This window comes from Rattus rattus, chromosome 3, assembly GCF_011064425.1.
Source record: "Rattus rattus isolate New Zealand chromosome 3, Rrattus_CSIRO_v1, whole genome shotgun sequence".
Taxonomy (NCBI): Eukaryota; Metazoa; Chordata; class Mammalia; order Rodentia; family Muridae; genus Rattus; species Rattus rattus.
Window position 1 is genome coordinate 27,454,026 of NC_046156.1, and position 20,710 is coordinate 27,474,735.

The following is a 20,710-nucleotide window of genomic DNA, read 5'->3' on the forward strand; positions in this document are numbered from 1 at the left end:
GTAATTTTTTTTTTTTTTAAAGAAAGGGTCTCATTAGGTTGCCTACTTGAACTCCTAATCCTCCTGCCTGGCCAAATAGCTGGGAGCACAGTCGTGGTCCACAGCACCCAGCAGGATTGAGTTTCTTTGTTCCGGGAAGCCATGGTAACCTCAGGCATAGAAGACAAGAGGCATTTCCTGAGAAATGTGGATGTAGGGTCATAAAAGGATCAGGAAAAGGTGTGGGTCAGGACCTACAGCCTAGAAGAATGTTCCTTCTGAAGGCATGAACAAGTCCGACGCCAGACAACTTCAACAGTCCACTTCTGCCACCTCCCAACACTATAGCTTTGACATTTTAACTGCCATACCGTATCTAGTCCCCTGTGGTACTCAAAAGGGCCCTTTGACCATGACTGAAGTCAATCTTAAAACCACTGTGCCCATTCTAAACTAAGGGTCTTATAAATCTCTCCCTGATAGCAATGTCCAAAACCCACACTTCATATGCATAAACTCCAGCCTTTCCTAGCTTCAGGCTTCTGTGGTGCAACCTGAATTCCATTCCGTTATTATGAAAAGTGAGGTTACTGAGTTCCTACTTTTTGTCAGGCATTGTTGTAGAACTGTCGTTCTTACCCTTCCACTATACGCTGGAACCGTTCGGAGAGCTGAAAAATCACTGTGTCGGGGACCCACCTGGAGAATCTAACTTTCTCAGTTCCGAGTATAGTTTATGTTGGTATCCTGTCTAAGCTCCACCCCCACAGCTACCACGCAGCAGCCAGGTATGCTCCGCCCCACGGTTGCCTGGCAACAGCCAGGTATGCCTGGTTATAAAAGGGCTTGCTTGCCACATCCTCATTCTCTTTGTTCTTCACTTCTTTGCTCTCTTCCCCTCTTCCCTGTCCCTTCTCTCATCTGCCACCCCCACCCCCTTTTCTCTCCAAATGCCCATAGCCGGCCTTCTTTCCTCTCTTCTTCAACTCTTCTTCTCTCATTAAACTTCTCCACGTGGGTGTTGGCTTGGTGTGCTCTGTCCTGGCTCGGATCGAGATTTAAACCCTAACATTGTCCTAACATTAAACCCTAACAGTTTAGACAGTGGGACTCTAAAGATCTCCAGAGACCTAATGCACAGGCAAGTTAGTCAGCATTTCATCAGGTAAGAAAGGGCCAGCCATGAAGACAGATGTTCCATGTAGCCAGGGCTACATAGTGAAGACACAGACACGCACACAGACACAGACACAGACACAGACACAGACACAGACACAGACACACACACACACTACAGCTCCACCTTCAGTTTGGCCTTCAGCACTGGCAAACGTTTACCCTCTATCAACTTCATTTCTCCTTTTGGACAGTAGATATTCAAATCTTTCTCTCAGATCCCTAACCGGATCCTGCCTCATATTTCCAAGCTGATAATTCGACTTCCTCTTGCTTATCAAGGAAAGTATCAGTTCAAGCACGAGGTCCCTCAGTGTTCTTCCTCCCACCTTATAACCACGTGACATTTATCTCCTTTCTGCCTTTATTTCATTCTCTCCCCTTTGCTTCTTCTATACACTGCTCATGCCCCGCCTCCGGAATATGCTTAAATAGTCCGTTTCCCATCCCTTCATTGATGTGTCTCCTGAAAGCCGTTTCAACAGTTACATTCAGAACCTGTTTCTCCACTTGGCCCACTACAGCTGCAGTTAGATGCAATGCCTACCACCCAAAGCATTGGTTCTCAACCCATAGGTTTGACCCCTTTGGGGGTTGAATGACCCTTTCATAGGGGTCACCTGAGACTGTCAGAAAACATAGATGTTTACATTACAACCTATAGCAGTAGCAAGATTACAGTTATAAAGTAGCAACAAAGATAATTTTATGAATGGGGGTTACCACAACATGAGGAACTGTATTAAAGGGTCGCAGCATTAGGAAGATGAGAACCATTGGCCTAAAGCAATACTTTCCAACTTACCCATGGCTTGGCACCCACAGCAAACTATTCTGTTTATTTATCATCCTGAGAGTGCGCGCACACACACACACACACACACACACACACACACACACACACACACACACGCACACACACACACGCACACGCACAAAATGTCACCCTAGCACCTTCTGTTATAACAGGAGCTAAAGCTTAGCTTTCTTCCTCCTGTGATTGCTCATGGCTCACCTGACTACCTCGGCATATCAGATGGGAAGGTTTGCTCCACTAACTGCTTTGACGAGAGGAACCCATGGCCTCCGTGACAAGTGGGAGCACCTCGTCCTCTGTCTGTTTCTGTTCTTTAGCAGAGTTTACTGAGCATGAAGAAGGGCCCTTAGTTGAAAATGTCCAGAGTTTAGTCAAGATCATTTGGAACTGGAGGCCCGGAAGTCGGTAAAGTAGGCTCCTTCGTTTTGCTGTCTCCTCCATTAAACTCTAGTGGTGTAGGAGGACTCTGCCATCAAAGGCAATGCCTGGCAATCTATAGTGAGATTGTTACCAGAGAAAGGAACCACTGTGGGCAAAGGGGTGTAAAGCTCTGACTCGCTAAGCGACCGGTGCACGGTGACATCCAACCATTACTCTTCACATGCCGAGCACAATAGCACATGCCTGTGATCCTAGAACTAAAAAGGTAGAGAAAGGAGGATCAGAATGTAAGGTCATCCTCAATTACAGAATGAATTTAGAGCTAGCTGGAGTTGAATGAGACCCTGTCTTAAAAAATAACAAGTTTTTAAAATTACCACACCCCTAGGATAAGTCATAAGCTAATTCAAAATAAAAAAGATACATCATGGACACAGAGAGATATGGCTGTCTTCTGAGGAGTTCATGCATCACAAACCTAATTATGACTTCAGCAGCAGCAGCAGTGTGTGTGTGTGTGTGTGTGTGTGTGTGTGTGTGTGTGTGTGTGTGTGGTGTGGTGTGTTATGTGTGTGTGGTGTGGTTCATTTTCTCAGCCCCATTCCCTAGGCACTTAGCTTTCACAGGCACCAGCACCTGAACTTGCTTTTCTTTGGGTCTCTAGAAGAGGTCCAGCTGGGAGGGCACGGGCACTGAGATGGATTGGTGTACTTCCGTTCTTCTTTTTGCACAGTTTTGTACGGCTACAATCCTCCATCTATGACAGCCTAGCTCTCTTGACTCCATAGTTCCAACCTCCTTGTTTCTGGAATTTTTCCCTCTCTCCTTTTCCAAGTTTAGAGGTGGTAATGACATCCCAGAATCTCTGGAATGACATTTGTTAATATTTCTTACTATATCTTTATTCAGTATACTGTATCCTTTGTAAATAGTATCTGTATTAAGCTCATTTTGGTTAAAAAAATATATAATATACATATATATATGTGTGTATTATATATATAATTATATATCATATATAATTATAATTTATTATTATTTTATATGCATTGATCTTTGCCTACATGCACGTCTGTGTGAGGGTATCATATCCTCTGGAACTGGAGTTACAGACCGCTGTGATCTGTCATGAGGGTATTGGGAATTGAACCCAGGACCTCTGGAAGAGCAGCCAGAGCTCTTAACCACTGAGCCGTTCTCCAGCCTTTGGTGAAATGAGTCTTTTCCCTTCCAAGGTGCTGACTGTGAGTTCACTTATTTCAGTGAACATCACTGTTATCCCAGGATTGTCTCACCCTCTGCTTATTTACAGCTTTAATTACTTAGCATGTAGGAGAGGTAGTGAGAAGTCAGAAGCTAGTCTGTCGGGATTGCCAAAGCAGTTAAAACCAGCTCAAAACAGACTGGCATGTTGCCCATAGCTATGGGGAAAAAAAAACTTTGAAAACATATACGTTAAGATATGATCACTTTATGGTAGTTGTAATTCTTATGTGTTTATCTTTTTTTTTTTTTCAATTGTATTGGGAACACGGAATACAAGAGTATCTTCTACTCCCTTCTCTTCCTTTTAAAACTCAACCTATAGTGGTTACTTGCTAAATGCCTGTAGGACCAATGCATTAAAAAGTGGGTGAAAATATAAGAATTCAAATGTAAGTATTGAGTAGGCTGTTACTAAAAGCCTAAATACAAAGTATGAAAATGAAGTTAGTTCTTCCCTTTGAGCTAAATTAGAAGAAAAAAATATGTCAAATAAAGTCAGACAAAGGAAGACAGCTCAAATGAAAAGGACAAGATTCATTGTCCCAAAGACCCAATGAAAGAGGCTGGGAAGGTGGCTAGAAGGATGAAGAACTTGCTTTGTGAGCTGGAGGACCTGAGTTCGAATCCCCAGAGCCCACATAGGTAAACATTCACGCATCTGCAATGCTGGTGCTCCTGTAGACAGGAAGGAGGTGGAAAGAGGAGAATCCTTGTGTATAGTATACACTCACCCCAGTGTACAGTATACAGTGCAAACAAAGTGGACAGTAAACACAGATACTCAATGTTGTCTTCTGACCTCCATACTCATGTCACAACACTCACGCACATGTGAGTATTCACACATGAATGTGCACTTACATACATCATAAGCACATATACTTTATACGTGCACATATATCATGCACAGACATCATATGCAATACTTTATACATATACATCAGGCACATGCATATACATGAATATATCATGCGCAGATATCATACGCAATGCTTTATACTATACATCAGGCACATGCATATACATGAATATATATCATATGCAGATATCATATGTAATACTTTATACGTATACATCAGGCACATGCCATATCTCTCACACAATTTTTAAAAATCAGTAAAAATGAGATGAGTGTGGGAGAAAATGAAGAATTTCATCTGGGATTGTGTAAGTGTTGGGAAATTAAATAAAAAAACATTTAATTTTAAGAGTATAGAAAATACTTTTAAAAGAATGATAAGCGATTACTTCCTTCCATATCTATAATTACTTGCTACTCAATACCAAACGCAAACTAGGGAGTCATGGAGGCTTAATTCAAGGGGACAAGTTCAGCTATGATAAATGAGTCAATGACCTGTGAGAGCCTCTGGATCCTTTTCAGCAACGCCATTAGTCTGAATGCAAGGTGTTGTTTCATGCTAAATTTATAGATCATATTTATGATCTATACTGTAATGGCCCCTGTCTGAGAACACAGCTAAGACTAAGACTGCTGAACAGGCTATGGAGAAGTCAAATATTTAACCTTTATTACTCATCCCTTAGCATCTCTTTGTCCCTGACCATAGTTAACTACAGAACTAGGAAGTTGTAAAGATAATTGTTGGAAGATTTATTACATGCTTGAGGTCATTGCCTGGATGTTCTTTTTATAGAAAGCGCAGCACTGTATAATTATTATCAACCCTTTATTACAGAGCAAGTGCGCATGCGCGAGTCAGCTCGGTACAGTTCTCGTTAGGCATTTCCACTTCGGTTTCCAGCTGAAAACTCAGCTCTTCGTAAGTTAGCGTCTTCCAGCCACCCCATCCTTCTTTACACACTAACTTTGTGCTTTAATTTGCATCTCAAGTCCATTTAGGAAAGATGAGTTGACAGAAGGTGAGTCTTCAATGGTGGCTTAGGAAGCTTCCCGGAGGAGGGTATGTCGGAGTTTCTAGTGGAAACAAAGTTAGGGAGACAACTAGGAAAAACTCTGAAGCAAACGGGCGAATCCTGGCAGGCTGTCCCCACGTGTCCTCCAGGGATTTGCTTTCCTGGGGCACACACCAGAACCTGAAGGCTGACTTTAGTTTTATCGCTAGAGACTCGGCTCTGACTGGCTTTCCACTGACAGACTTACAACTCGTACGTAACAGAATACTCTTAGAAACATGAGCTGCAGGGGACTGCCCAGTCAGTAATTTGCTTGCCTTGCAAGCACTGAGACATGAGTATGATTCCCGGAATCCACATTTGAAAAGCTAGGCATGGCGATGGACACTTGTAACTCCAGCACTGGGGAGAGGAGACAGGAGGATTCCTTTGGGCTCACTGGTCACCTAGTCTAGCACAGCTCTGGGCCAAGGAGAAGACCCTACCTTGAAAGCGGTGCACAGCACTTCTGAGGACAAAACCTGGAGTTGTTCCATTGGCCTCTATGCAAATACACACATGCGAGAGCACACTAATACCTTGAAAGATAATTCTCTTAAAAAACCGGAATGTAATTACTCAGCTGGTTTATGACTTCTCTTCCTCTAACCTAGAGTTTATACCAGTCAAACAGAGAAAGCAATCAACAGTGGGTGGTGGGATGACCTTCAGTCTTTAGGGGAGACTTTGGAAAGTCCCTTTCAAGACGGTACTATCCTTGATGGAAATCATGGTTAATATTTACTTAGCGTCATATAATTTGCCTTGTTTATATAGTCAAAGAAGTGGAAGACATTGTCTTAGGCTAAAACTTTCTGGAGTTTTCTTAATGAAAGAATCACCTTGGGGGTTGGGGATTTAGCTCAGTGGTAGAGCGCTTGCCTAGCAAGCGCAAGGCCCTGGGTTCGGTCCTCAGCCCCGGAAAAAAAAAATTGATTAAATGCCTATTTAAAAAAAAAAAGAATCACTTTGGACACTGCTTTAGTCAGGGTAACTATCGCTGCGATGAAACGTCATGACGGTGAGGGAAGACAGTGAGGGAAGCTTTTATTCAGCTTACACTTCCATATTGCTGATCATCATTGAAGGAGGTCAGGTCAGGGCAGGGTCCTGGATGCAGAGACCACAAAGGAATGCTGCTTACTAGCTTGCTCTCCATGGCTTACTTAACCGGCTTACTCAGCCTGCTTTCTTACAGAACCTAAGACCACCAGCCCAGTCATGAAACCACCCACAATGGCCTGGGCCCTCTCCACCAATGCCCTACAGCTGGATTTTATGGAGGCATTTTCTCAATTGAGGTTTCCTCCTTTCGGATGACTCTAGCTTCTGTCACGTTGACACAAAACTAGCCAGCCCACCACTCACATGCTTCTCCTACACCTCCCTCGCCCAATATTTTAAATACTGTTATAATTGATTTCCCCTGGCCAACAACCACCCCACCCACTGCTACCCATGGAGGACATTCTTCTGGTGTAAACTCCAAGACCGACTAAGCCTTGGTAACTAGACAGCCAACACTGAGGGTAACTCTCATTTCTCCTGCAGCTTCTCCCCTGTACTTGTGAGCATTCCTCTTATGGCTACATCCTCTTCTGGTCTGTCTTTCTTCCATGTGCACCCACAGCTGTTAGCATTATATGTTGCCATTTCTTCTGCCTCTAAGAATGCCACCAGACAGTTAGGACCCACCTAAGCTAACGGCCTAGTTGTCATTTAAACTTCTCTTGAAAGGAGATGACAGATGATTTAGATGATTTCCTACTTTTGGTTTTTTTTTTTTTGTTTTTTTTTTGTTTTTTTTGTTTTTTTTTTTGTTTTTGTTTTGTTTTTTTTTTTTTTGACTTAACAGTAGCTCAAAATCAATACTCACAACTTAGAAGACAAAAGTACTTCTTCAATGTGGGTCATCTCCTGAGCCAGCAATGCGTGGTGTGATCCTCGTTTCTGATGTCACAGAGCGACAGCCCATCTCAACTCCCAGATAGCCATGAGATTATGTCAGTTTTAGCAGGTGGGTGTACTAATCTATTTTCCACTTATATTCTTAGGCACTACTGGGTTATCTTGGGCTATAAAGAGTCAAGGAACGGGTGCACGGTTACATTCTGGTGTATGGGGGCAAGGACTTCAATGTATGAAAGGGGTGGGGGCCACAATTCAGCCCATAGCAGTGATTATAGAAGTGAGCACAGCATTCATGTTTCCCAGTCCCACCTTTTATGTTGCCATTGCTCCCCAGCTGTTGGTGAGTCCCCATTAGTTCTCTCCTCACCTTCTTTCCCCTTTCATTCTCTTCATCATTTTTGGGGGGGAGGTCTCAAGGAGCCCCCACTGCCCTTGAACTTGTGAAAGTATGTAGCAAAGATAATCCTAACCCTCCTTCCCCCACCTGCTGGGATTACAGGAGTGTGGTGATTTGAATATGCTTGGCCCAGGGAGTAGCGCTATTAGGAGGTGTGGCCTTGTTGGAGGAAGTGTATCTCTGTGAGGGTGGGTTTTGAGACCCTCTTCCTTAAAAGTAAAATGAATGAATGAATGAATGAATGAATGAATGAATAAATAAATGAAATTATAGTCCCCTGTACCCCCCCAAAAAAGAGACCTTTCTCCTAGCTGCCTGGGAGACAGTCTTCTCCGGTTTGCCTTCAGAACAAGATGTAGAACTCTCAGCTCCTCCAGTGCCGTCCCTGCCTAGAGGCTGCCTGCTCTCTGCCAGGATGATAATGGCTTGAATCTCAGAACCTGTAAGCCATATTTTGGTCATAGTTTCTCTTTACTGCAATGGAAACCCTAACTAAGACAAGAAGTGTGCAAGATCGCCTGGTTTACGTAGCACTGGGGAATCAAATCCAGGACCCTATGAATGTGACAAGTCAAGTGATCTCCCATCTGAGTCACAGCCCTAGCCTCCATTCTATCAAATTCAGAACATTTTTGTCATTCCCAAAGCCCTGTGGTCATTAGCAGACACTCCTCATTTTACCTCAGCCCAAATGGTATAAATTTATCTTAGGAATGAATTTGCATTCCTTACTGATCAGCCCTCGGGAAGCCTCCACACTGAATCAGGACTGCACCCAGCCACAGCTCAGCCAAGACCTCAATGTCACCAAACCTGAGGAACATCTTTGTCTCTATTTCTCTTGTTCTCTTAGGAGCATCTTCCTCAGAATGAGGCTTTTCCTGGGTTACCTGACGTACCTTCTGGATTTCGTCTCTCTGTGGGTATGTATTTAGCCTCCTCTGCTGTAGGCCTCTCTTACCTCATGCCCAACATATCAACCACTTGTGTGACATCTCCACTTACATACTTCACACTTCAGACTCATCATCTGCCCCCACCTCACAACCTTCTGCTACCCCGACGTCCTCTGCCTTGCACCTGAGTCCTTGCATCCTCCAAGCACTCAGACAAAACGAAGAATCCTGCTGGCTCCATCCCTACATCTGATTGGTCGGCATTTCCTGTCCATTTCCTTGCAAACCCATTTGTGTTCCTTGCTGTCTGTCATCATGGCTCCACCAATGAGACACTGCCACCCGGTACCCAGACCGTTGCAAAACTGCGCTACTCTCATTCTGCCCCTCCCATCCTCTCCAGAAGTGACTTGGGGTTGCTCATGCCAATGAAAGGTGGTACACTGCCTTTTTGCTTCTTTTCTGAATACCCCAAATACAATTATTTCATATGCAACCGTTTTATTCTTAGTGCAGCAGGTATTAACTCTAAAGTAACTGTTACTAACGATAAAGACCATCCAAAGGCTTTTTTAAAAAATGTATGAAAGAACGCAAAACAATTGAGTATTCTCAAATGAAGAACTAAACAGATTTGGAGAGACTCAACACCATGTAATGAAAGCACGCACATCTTAGAGGACCAGCACGCTGCTAACAGGATCACAAAGACGGGATGGATGACACACGGATCAAATTTGGAATGGGAGGTGTACGAGGTAGTGAGTTTTCTCAGAGTTTTCAGTTGCTCCCTTAGGTATCATTCTGATTTCTTTCTTTGGATTGATCAGTCAGTTGACTCTATTGACAGGACACACGTCGGTTCCATGTTGAAGAAAGCATACAGAGCAAAATATAGAGAAATGTCTTCTGATCCTCCTCCTACCCTCTTCATTCTGAGCTCCCACCTACATAGTCACTGCTATGACTTAGTCAGAACAGGGCTCAGAGCCATCTGATATTTTTAGTAATTTAAAATAATCCAATTTATATTTTTAATCACATTATTTACTCCCTCTTTCCCACCTCCTCCTTCCTCCTTCCATCCCTCCCTCCCCGCCTCTCTGTCTCTGTCTCTCACTGTCTCTGTCTCTCTCTTTCTCTCTGTCTCTGTGTGTGTGTGTGTGTGTGTGTGTGTGTGTGTGTGTGTGTGTGTGTGTGTGTGTGTGTGTTTGTATGCCACAGTGCACTTGCAGAAGTCAAAGGACAATTTTGGGAGTTAGTTCCCTCCTCCCATCATGTTGGTCCTGAGGATGGAACCCTAGTTGGCTGTTAGGCTTGGCAGTAAGCACCTTTGCACTGAGCCATCTAGCTGACCCTTAATTTTAAAACTATTAAAAAAATATTGTTTTTTTTAAAAGAGCTTTTAACAGAGTAGGTGAAGTTTAGGAAACAGCACCTGAGAGTATGAACACTGGAGACAAAAGATTTGGCTTTATGTTCTATCAATGCCATTTCTCTTTCTTTCTTTCTTTCTTTCTTTTTTCCGGAGCTGCGGGCCGAACCCAGGGCCTTGTGCTTGCTAGGCAAGAGCTCTACCACTGAGCTAAATCCCCAACCCTCAATGCCATTTCTCTAAGGGACATCTCTGGTCACAATATCACTTTCCCTTAATGTTCTCTTGACTCATAAAGGTTACTGGGAAAGACTAAATGTGAATACAACTGGGGCAATCTGATTAGGCCCTTGTACTTACTAGGCCAAGGTTGTTCGATATGGCTTGTGGGAAATGAATCTTGACCAGGCACAGGTTGGAGGGGTCACCGCTGTGACAAGTTTTTTGCAAGCAATCAGACTCTTTATACCGGTATCAGAAACAAAATATCAAGGTGGTTGAGAGGAAAGAATACAATGGTGGTTGCCAGGATTCGTTAGCTACCCAGGGTACACAAGATTAATGTCTAAGACCAATCGTCCTGTCAGATTTCTTTGCTTCATTGACTTTTAAGGAGCGTGGAGAAACACAGAGGTGGTCTGAATGTTCCACTGCCTGAATGAGTGCCTCTGTATCGAAGGAACTGGAAGGTACATTGTGCCCCAGGGCCGCTGACTCTAACCTGAAAGATCTCGTGAAGCGTGACTCTCAAGGCAGCCCAGGTCAACCCAGGACTCCCTGCAGTCCTGTGCTTAAATAAGCATTCAACAAATAGGAAGCTTTGCTCCTTGGATCACCCTGAAGATGGTGAGTCCCATTTTAAAAAAAAAAAAATGCAGAAAGGGGGTACCTTACCTTCTAGCTGTATTTATTTTATTTTGCTTTAGAAGTAGAAGCGAGCTCCCAGAATGCATGGGCTCAGTATAATTCCACTTCCTGAGTTTTAGTGTTGCCTCGCTTGTGTTTTTGTTTGTTTGTTTTTGTTTTTTTTACTTTTTATTGATTTTCGTGAGTTTCACATCATGTATCCCATTCCCACTCAACTCCCCCTCTCTTCCAATCTGCTCTCTGCCCTTGCAACCTCCTCCCAAAAGAAAATAAGAAATAAAAATAAAGAAACAAAACAGAGCATAGAGAACATCTCATCATGGAAGCTGACGTGTGTTGCAATGTGTCCCACGGTATACCTTACACACCCTTTTCACACACATCTTCACTTGCAAATGTTCACTGCAATGAGACACTGGTCTTCTTCAAGGCCTGGCTTCTGCTAGACTACAGTACTGGATCCTCACTGGGATTCCTCCCGGATATCCTGCTGTTGCCCTGTATCATGGAGATCCTGCAGCTTTGGATCTGCAGGACCGGCCCTTTAACATGATTCAGCAGTTCACAGATGAAGTAGGTCTTGGGATGGGCCACCTCAAAGCCCTGGATCTGGGTGGTAGCTGAGTTGGTCATCCCACCAGATCTCCTGCACCCACGCCATCAGGGCGAGCTCTCCAGCAGTGCGCTGGCTAGTTCACCCAGCAATGCGCAGGGTCATCTCTTCCACTCTCCTGCCACCGGGACCAGCTATCCTGTGCTCCAGCCAGTGAGAGGTAGGGTCAGCTCTCCAGAGTACCTCAGCTAGTGAAGGGCAAAGCCAGCTCTGCACAGCCCTTGGACGTCAGTGTGGTCACTGGTGGCGGCCCAGACCAAGGATGTCTGTATGGTCTTTGATGATATGAGCCATTAACATGGACACAGACCCCTCCTGCTGAAGGACCACAGACTCAGACATGGCCCTCAGCAGCAGCATGACACTTCACCGTGACCTCAGACGGGGGGGGGGGGCAGGCTACTTACAACAGGGTGTGCCTTTCCACCTTCACATCTCTGGTTCGACCTATCTTCATAATGCTCAAACTGCTCTTCTTCTCTTTCTGTCCCATCTGGCCGTCCCATACTTGCACACTGCAGTGGCTTCCGCTGTGGGAGGGCCACGCGACTAGCGGGCCTCTGGTTGTCTTCCACTTGAGCCTAGTGACGTAGTGGCAGATAGTTCTCTGGGTGTCCTTCACCCAACTGCTCAGCATGGCATGGTATCAGGCAAGGGTGGTGGTGGTGGTGGTGGTATCGCCACCATCTTCCAGAGTCACATGATATGGAGACAGGAAGTGTTCTGGGTGTCTTCCCCAGCCTGCACCATGCATGGCAAGGCTGTGGGTGGCGCTGTGGATGCCGTCCTCCACCTGCACTGTGTTTCGTGAGCAGCCATGAGTCTCTGCATTGACCACTGTTCATTGCAAAGAGATGCTTCCAGGATGAAGGCTGAGGGTATCGTTTGTTTACAAGTATAAGTACAGATATTTAGAAGTCAGTGGACACGGTGTAAACTCAATGGAACAAAACAGCGAGTTCCCCCTTAGGTCCAATGATAAGTGGTTTTGATGAGTTTAAAATACCACGGTTCCCTCCTGGGGGCCTCCGATCCAATCAGAGAGCGTTTGGTTGCCCCGTCATAGCTTTGCCACTATTGTGCACCTTGCCTGACGGGTTAGTATTGCCTTGCCCAGGGTTCCCAGTGAAGTCAGACTACTGACGCCCTTTTACCTCCTGCAGTCTGCACAGTCCCTTCTGGCACCGTGAACTATCCCACCAGGCAGGAAGTGTTCATTTAGTTCTAGTTCGATTACTCTATATCGTGCAACTGAGATGAAGTACCTTTAGTCTCATCACCTAGTTCTTGTGGGCAACCAAGAAGAACTGCAAGAGCTGTGCTGTTTTGGGGGGCCACGAGCCTCCCCGAACATCAGCTCATCATCAGTGGTCCACTTGGTAATGGGGTCTTTTTTGTTTTAAAGTAACCCACAGCTTCTGGGAGCTGCTACATAGCAACTCAGAGTATCTCCCTTCTAATTAGTTAACCCCTTTCCCAAGAAACCCACTGTGCTTTTTAATAGAGTTACAAGACAACAGATTCCCATAGGGCTTTTCCACACAGTCTTTATTTCTCTGGACCTCCTTATCAATCTTTCATTCCCACACTCCTCTCCCTGCTTAACCTTTTACCACCACCCCCCAGGCAGTCTCCCTCTCTACTTTCATTTTTATGGTCTATTCTTCCTCCTCCCTTAAGGCACTGCTCTACCGAAGGTTTCTTTGTGGAACTAGCTGCAGGGCACACGTGGCGGTCAGAGGACAACTCTCTCCTTCCACAAAGTGGATCCCAGGAGTTGACCTCAGATTATCAGGATGGATAGCAAGCACCTTTATTCACTGAGCGGTCTCCGAGGTCCTTTAGTTTTTGTTTTGTTTTTAAACTTGAGACTGCTTTCTACAGTGTGTTCACTCTCCCTCCCCACCCCTGCTGGTTATGTACTATTTCATAACAGAATTCCCTTCTCCTCTGTTCCTTGTGGTTGCGCCTTTATTTCCTTAACAATTCTGTGCCAGGTGGAGTACATCAGGGAAGTTACAGAAGACACTTCCATTAACATTCCCATATAAAGAGAGAGAGAGAGAGAGAGAGAGAGAGAGAGAGAGAGAGAGAGAGAGAGAGAGAGAAAGGAAGGTAAGGAAAGAAAGGAGGAGGGAGGGAAAGAAGGAAGAAAAGGAAATAAAGAAAGGAAGGAGGAAGGGAAGGAAGGAAGAAATGAAGGAAGAAAAGGAAAGAAATAAGAAAGGAAGAAGGGAAGGAAGGAGGAAAGAAATGAAGGAAGAAAAGTAAGGAAAGAAGAAAGGAGGGAGGGAAAGAAGGAAGGAAAGAAAGAAGAAAGGAAGGAGAGAGGGACAGAAGGAAGGAAAGAGAAGAAAGGAAGAAAGGAAGGTAGGACAGGAAAGAAGGAAGAAGGAAGGAAGGAGAAACCGCCTTTTCCTATTGCTTAGGAATGCTTAGAAAGTACATTAGGTGTTCCTTAGATACCATGGGCACCAAGTAGAAATTCGATAAAAATTCACTGGTTAAATACCTGACTCTGGGTATGTTGAAAGCAGAAGATAAAATAAAACAAGGAGAAAAGTACTATTTTCCCTGCATTAATCAGTTTGCTTTATTAAACCAAAAAAAAAAATTCATAAAAGCTGATTTACAGTGTGCTCTGTCTTAGAAAAGGAACTGACATGAACCTGTTTACCTACAAGCTGTCCTCTCTTCACAACACCTTTCCAGATAGGTCTCACTATGTAGCCCAGGCTGACTCTAATGCTTGATCCTCTTAGCAATCCTACTCAGGGCTCAGATTACAGCTATGTAGCACCACACCCAGTCCTCCTACCACTCTTTCCTCTCAGAGAAACCAATTGAGTTGTTCGTTTCCCTACACTAGGGATCCAACTCACCAATCTAGCCAAACTTTACCACGAGCTTTATTTCCAACTCCTTTCTCTCCTTTAGAAAGGTCACCGACATTATTTTTTTTTTAAAGATTTCTTTTGATTTTATGTGTGTAGGTGTTTTGCCTGGTGCCTGTGCTGGCCAGAAAAGGGAGTCCGGTTCCCTGGAACTGGAGTAACAGATGGTTGTTGAGCCACCATACAGGTGCTAGAAATTGAACCTGGGTCTTCTGTAAAAGCAACCAAGCGCTCTTAACCTCGGAGCCATCTGCCCAGTCCAAACAAACAACATTTTAAAAGATGACGAACCATGGATTCAGTAAACTTTGGTAGGTTGAAAGAAAAAGAAACCTCTTTCAGTGAAAAGTAACTATCAGAACATAGGCATTAAGAAAAATAATCTGCTTTCTTTTTACATTTTTATTTTATGTCCATTTTTACCTGCATGCATATCATGCATCCTGTGTATGCAGGGCCCATAGAAGCCAGAGGAGGGCATTGGGTCCCCTGGGACAAGAATGACAAGACAGTTGTAAGCTGCCATGAGAGTGCTGGGAATTGAAACCCACCCCTATTCCCTAGAAGAGCCAGTACTCTCTCCAACCCCATAATCTGGAGTTTTAAAAGTCAGTGAGCAGCACAGAAAAACTACACCAAGCTCATTCATAAACACACTCTTACTCGTTTGTATTTTGCTTGTTTTGAAGTCAGGGTCTTATGTAGCACAGATTGACCTGAGGTCCCTATATGGAAGAAGTCAACCTTGAACTCCTGATACTCCTGACTCTGGCTCCCGAAAGCCAGAATTAAGGGACTGCTTCACCACACCCCACTTTATTTTTCTGTAAATGGCATGACAGAATAGGCCACTGAAAGCACAATAGGACCACATGTTCCAAGCTCCATCAAACAGCCTTTGGCACGGAGGCCATGGAGAATCTGAAGCAATCATCCTACAACAGTATGCCCAGGGCTGAGGGTTTTGGGGCTCTTAAAACTTCACCCATGTACACAGTTCAAAAACCCTACAACTTCCATTTATCTCGGGTCTTATACCTATCTCCCTAATGTGCAAATATTTGAATTATAAAGTAGGAGGTAGTTGGGTTGTTCACCCAGATTCACATAGACTCTTGACCCTCTCTGTCACCCATGGATCAGACACTAAACTTCTGAATTACATCTGTGGTTGTCTGGCGGGGGGGGGGATGTTGGTTCAAATTTCCATTTACTCGGTCAGCATGCTAGGAAACCAATCCATTTCTATTGCCTTCTGGGCACAATGCCTAGGTTTTGTAAATGTAAAAAGGGACTCCTTACTGCAAAGGAAAAATAAACCCAAGGAAAAGAAATCTCAGTGTTGACGCTCTTTTTCTGGATCCCTACCTTTCTGTGGCTTAGAGACAAGTGCACTCCCCCACAATGAAGTCTAACCTGTGGTAATTGCAGGAGAGGTTCACTTAAACGTCAGTGTTTCGACATCATCTCTGACCTGCCAGCTTCGCACCTCCCTCGGGGTTCTATTTTGCTGCCATTGGGTTTAATGATTATTGACATAAAAAATACCCACACGAAACACCAGAGATGCTTATTATTATTGTTGTTGTTGTTATTGTTGTTGTTGCTATTGTAGATCATGTTAATCTCCATAGGACAGTCTGTACAATCCTACACGTGCGAACCAAAACCAGAAAGGGAAGTACGCAATGACATAAAAAACATTTCTATCAATTAAACTCACTGGAGGTTTAGCCAGTTGCCCGGATGCCTAGTTACACCCTCCAAGAGGACCATGGTTGACTGAAAACTACCACAAGGTGTGGAAACAACTTCTAGGAAATACCGAGCCTTGGCCATTTTTAGGCAGAGACAACCCTTCCTTCTATCTAATTGGTGAGGTCATCCCCGGGTGGGGGGGAGGCGCACATATGGACACTTGTGCCCCCAAGGCAACAGAAAGGCACAGGTTCATTTAAGTAGACAGTCACTCTTTGAATGGTCATTCTGGTTCCGGTTTCTCATCCTTGTGAAGCAATTCACCTAACGGAGCAAACGATAAGGTGGTTAGCATCATTAGTCACATTAACTGGGAACAAGCACCCTTCCAGCTCACCTAGAGGTGCCACCAGGCCCTTGGTGACTAACGTCGCCAGGCGGTCTTGTGATGTTTGGAAACCCACCCCCTCGACCTAGGCGGGGCACCACCCCTTGAGTCAGCGCCGGTGCCCCTGGCCCGCACACGTCGCAATTAGGAAGCAGTTTCAGAAACCCGAGGAAGTGCGGAGGTGGCTTATCCCTTCCCTGCCCCACCCCTGAAAGTTACTGGGAGCGGCACCCAGAGAACTTTCCCAGATTGATCCCCGCCCGCGTTCAGGGAGGTCTGCCCGGCTCTGCGCTCAGCCTGCGGCCCGGAGCCACCTCGTGCTGCCTGCCAAGCCCCTCCTTCGCTGCATCTTCTAGGGCCGCAGAGAGGGAGGGAGGGTCGGCTGGGATCGCCTCCCCGAAGAAGTCGCACCGGTTTTTCGAGCTCGGTTAGGCGTCCGGAGAGACTCGGTCGCCGGAGTCGTGGGAGCCCGCGGTAGTCCGCGGGAGCCTCGGGCCCGGGGTGAGTCACGCCTGGGAGCAGGAGAAGGCTGGCGAGAGTGCGAGAATGAATGATGTCAGGAGCGCGCAGGGCGCGGGCTGGGAGGAGGGCGGGCCCGCGGTAAACAGAGCTGCGCGCTGCCCGGGGCTCCGCCGGCCGGAGACCCCGCCCTCGGCGCCGCCGGAGCCGCCCGGAGCCCGGCCCGCTGCGGCGCCCGGACTGCGGCCTGGGGCGGAGCGGCTACCTCTGCGGGCGAGACCCGCGCAAAGTTTGCAGCTCTCGGGCCCGGTCCCCCGGGTCCTCCGCGCCCAGCGAGCGCCCCCGGCGTGCGAGCACCGGCTGTGAGCGGTGAGCGCCGGGCCGGGAGGAGGATGGGCTGCGGGCTGCGCGTCCTGCGGAGCGCGCGGGGACGTGGCTCCAGCGGGGGACGTGGCTCTGGTCGCCACCGCCTCCCCCCAGCCGCCCCGCCCCGGGCATCCTTGCTCAGTTTCCACCTGCTGGGGGTCAGCTAGTGGCTGTCTCTCCTCCCAGCCTGCTGCTCATTCATTTGCGACCCATTTTCGGGTACTTGGTGGCGGTGTTGAAATGGCACAGGTTAAACCATAGGTTGTGCAGTGCCGCTCTGGGGGGTCAGGGTTGAAGTTCAGGTGGTGGAGGAGAGACTGTCACTCGCTGACGAGCTGTGCACTAGACCAGCTCCAGGCTGCCCAAGGGGACCTCTCTGCCTTTGGCGTTCAGACCTGAGCCCCTTAAAGAAGGGAGACTCGGTTTGTCAGCACAGAGAGGTGGGAGTGGACCTTACCCCGTCACAGTCTGTGGGTCCGGTGATCGGTCTGTTTCAAAAGCAAATAGTTCAAATGTTATTTCCTGTAATCTTTTATTAATCCGCCATTCCTATATTTTCAAGACTTGTTTATTTCTAAAATGACCTCAAAATCATGGCATGTGTTTGAAATTCTAAAGACGCTCAATTTTTTTTTTTTGTCAGTGGGTTCGGATGGACTTTGAATCCTTCTTTAACTGTTCTTTGGTTTCATGCCTAGCTTCATTTAACTATTCCTGAATCCTCGGTTATGTTAACCATTCCAAACGGATAAAAATGACATTAGAACCTCCAGGACAAAAACAAAAACAAAAACAAAAACAAACGAAGATTAAATAAGGATTAATGAGGTTAGTAATTGAGGATGGAAAGTGCAAAGTCTGAACATAAACCTCTTTCTTCAAAGCAAACTTCAATAAATAGTAACTCTTGACTCGTAAATAATAGCAAGTTCCAGTTGGCTTAGGTAACTGCCAGTTTCCTTCTGACAGACCTGGCCGGCCCAGGTTAGCACGTGAAATACTGTTGTCTACTCCCTTAGAGTGGGAAGGGAGGTTTTCAGGAAGTTAAACATTGCTGGTGGATACCTAAGAAGGTTTTGTCCCCACCCAGTAAGTGTTTAAGAGACATCAAAGCAGCAGGACAGAGAAGGAGCCTGGACTTTGCAGAAGGTATTTGTAGTGAGCTCTCTGCCATTTCTCTTTCCTCTCCTCTCCTTTCTTTCCTTTTCTTTCCTAGAAGCAAGCAAATTTCATTTTTGTTTGTTTTGTTTTTATAGACCATATTCCTTGGTCCACTGATAAAGTCTTATTTCACAGTGATCTCCTAAGTAAACGATGTGTTTTTTTTAAAGCAAGTTAATATTTAATTTACTGTTAGTTTCATTTTTAAGTTAAACTGGTTGACTTATGAACCTTTAGAGAAACTCAGGAACACCAGTAGATTGTTCACCGTGTTCTGAGTTTCTTTTTCCCAGAGCTTGGTAAAAGCCCTAGGAGGCATTTTGGAGGGATCAGAAGCATTTGTTCTTGTTCTCATATCTATAACCTGGTAGTGTGGAGAGCGGGCAGTGGCCCTGGGGGTGTAGGGGACTCAAGGTGGTTGCCAGGCCCTGCCTTAGCTCTCATTCTGTCTGTACAACTTTAAACAAAACATACAGAGAAATTCTTTCCTTCGTTAAGATATCATTTTTTAAAAAGTGATACATTGAGGCTATATTTTGAAGGGGAAAAGAGGGAGCGGGGAAGAGGAAGAGAGAGGGAACCAGGAAGGTCAGTCTTACTGTGTAGGGCTACTTGAAAGTGAGACCCCCCTGCCACAGCCTCCCAAGTGCTGGGATTGCAGATGTGCTCTACCATGCCCACCCCTCCCCCCAGGAACAATGCCTAAGAATTCTGGACTATTGAAAGCAAAACTTTCCTTTATCTTCAGGTGGAATCAAATCCTGAACTATGAGTATCAAGTAGTCAGTCATTCAACTCATATTTGCTGAACATTTATTAAGCAACTATTATCTAGCGATGTGAGAAAATGGAGATCCCGTTGCTTCCCCTGTGCCTTACAAAGTCCAGTAGAATAAAACCGGAATATTATGGGGTCCAGAAGCAGGAAGGCTGGGAACTGTGAGGGAGCAGGAGACAGAGCTATGCTGGCTTGCCTCTCTAGTGGCCATCTGATGGTACTTCAGCTGGAGCCCCTGCGTTCTTGTGGGTCTCTAAGGATACCTTGCTTTACCTAGTGGAGAGTGTTGACTAGTTTAAACGATATAAAACAGACCCGTTGGAATGAAATACGAAGGGTGTGTTTACCTCAACTAAGATTTATTTCCTATTAACAAGGAGCTAAGGTCGATCTTTAACAGGATTACCATCGTGTGTGACGGTCCCCGCATCCTCGTTTTCCTTATATTAGAAGTAATGTTAAGAAATATGTAGGAAAAAATGGGCAGAATAAATCTGTTTTCTCCGTACAATCACATAACCGTTATAATTTCCTGGTTTTCACACGTGAGTGCATGTAGGAGCTAGGGCTAACGTGTGGAGGTTGTCCTGGGTGGTATGACCCGCTTCCTATACCTGATCTCCGGTTACCTCATGAGAGGGATTCTTGCTCTCTTGGGAAGGGGTACTCTGCTTGCACGGATGTCTGTGTGAGCATGCAGCGCCCAGGGGGGTCTGAAGAGGAAGATAAGATCCCTTAGAATTTAGAGTTATAGATGGTTGTGAGCCTTCATGTGGGTGCTGGGAATCAAACCTGGGTCCTCTGGAAGAGCAGACACTGCTCTGAACCTCTGAGCCATCCCTCCAGCAACAAGGCAGACCTTCTCACTTTACTTCTGACTGGGGAGAAAGCAATTTGCAGCAGTTACTTGAATTTCCCAAAGTAAACAACTAGAAAGTCGTCCGCTATAAAACTGGGCGTATTTTCTGCACTTTCTAACTACCCACCCCCATTCCACTGTAACCGAGTCTTCACTAAAAGATTCTCACCTATGTTTGGTTTTCCAAACCAGTCCCATATTGTGGGACACCAAGTTTGTCTCACTATTTCTAAACATTTCCCTTAGTTTTCATTTTAATTGTGTTTATGTGTGTGGGTCTGTGCACCCGAGTACTGGCATCTCTGAGGCTGGAGGTGTCAGATCTCCCTGGAGCTAGGGTTAGAGATAGTTGTGAGCCCCCCACGGACAGTGCGAGTAATCAGACTCGCTGGGGCCCTCTGTATACCCACTCTTAACCGCTGAACCCTCACTTTCACTATTTTTTTTTTAGCAGCTTTGCATTAAATACCGATATACAACGTGGTTATTTTCTCAGTTGCTTTGCATTTTAA

General features: G+C 45.6%; 1 protein-coding gene and 1 pseudogene across 1 annotated transcript in view; both read left to right on the plus strand.

The window, feature by feature from the left end:
* The window catches only part of LOC116895732, a 55,518-nt pseudogene extending 38,118 nt beyond the window's left edge, over window positions 1–17,400 (plus strand).
* Sgms2 (sphingomyelin synthase 2) overlaps window positions 17,341–20,710 on the plus strand; it is a 71,330-nt gene continuing 67,960 nt past the window's right edge. Inside the window, exon 1 of the mRNA XM_032897306.1 lies at window positions 17,341–17,403. The gene's annotated coding sequence lies outside the window, so the exon portion shown is untranslated. The remainder of the gene's footprint in view (window positions 17,404–20,710) is intronic.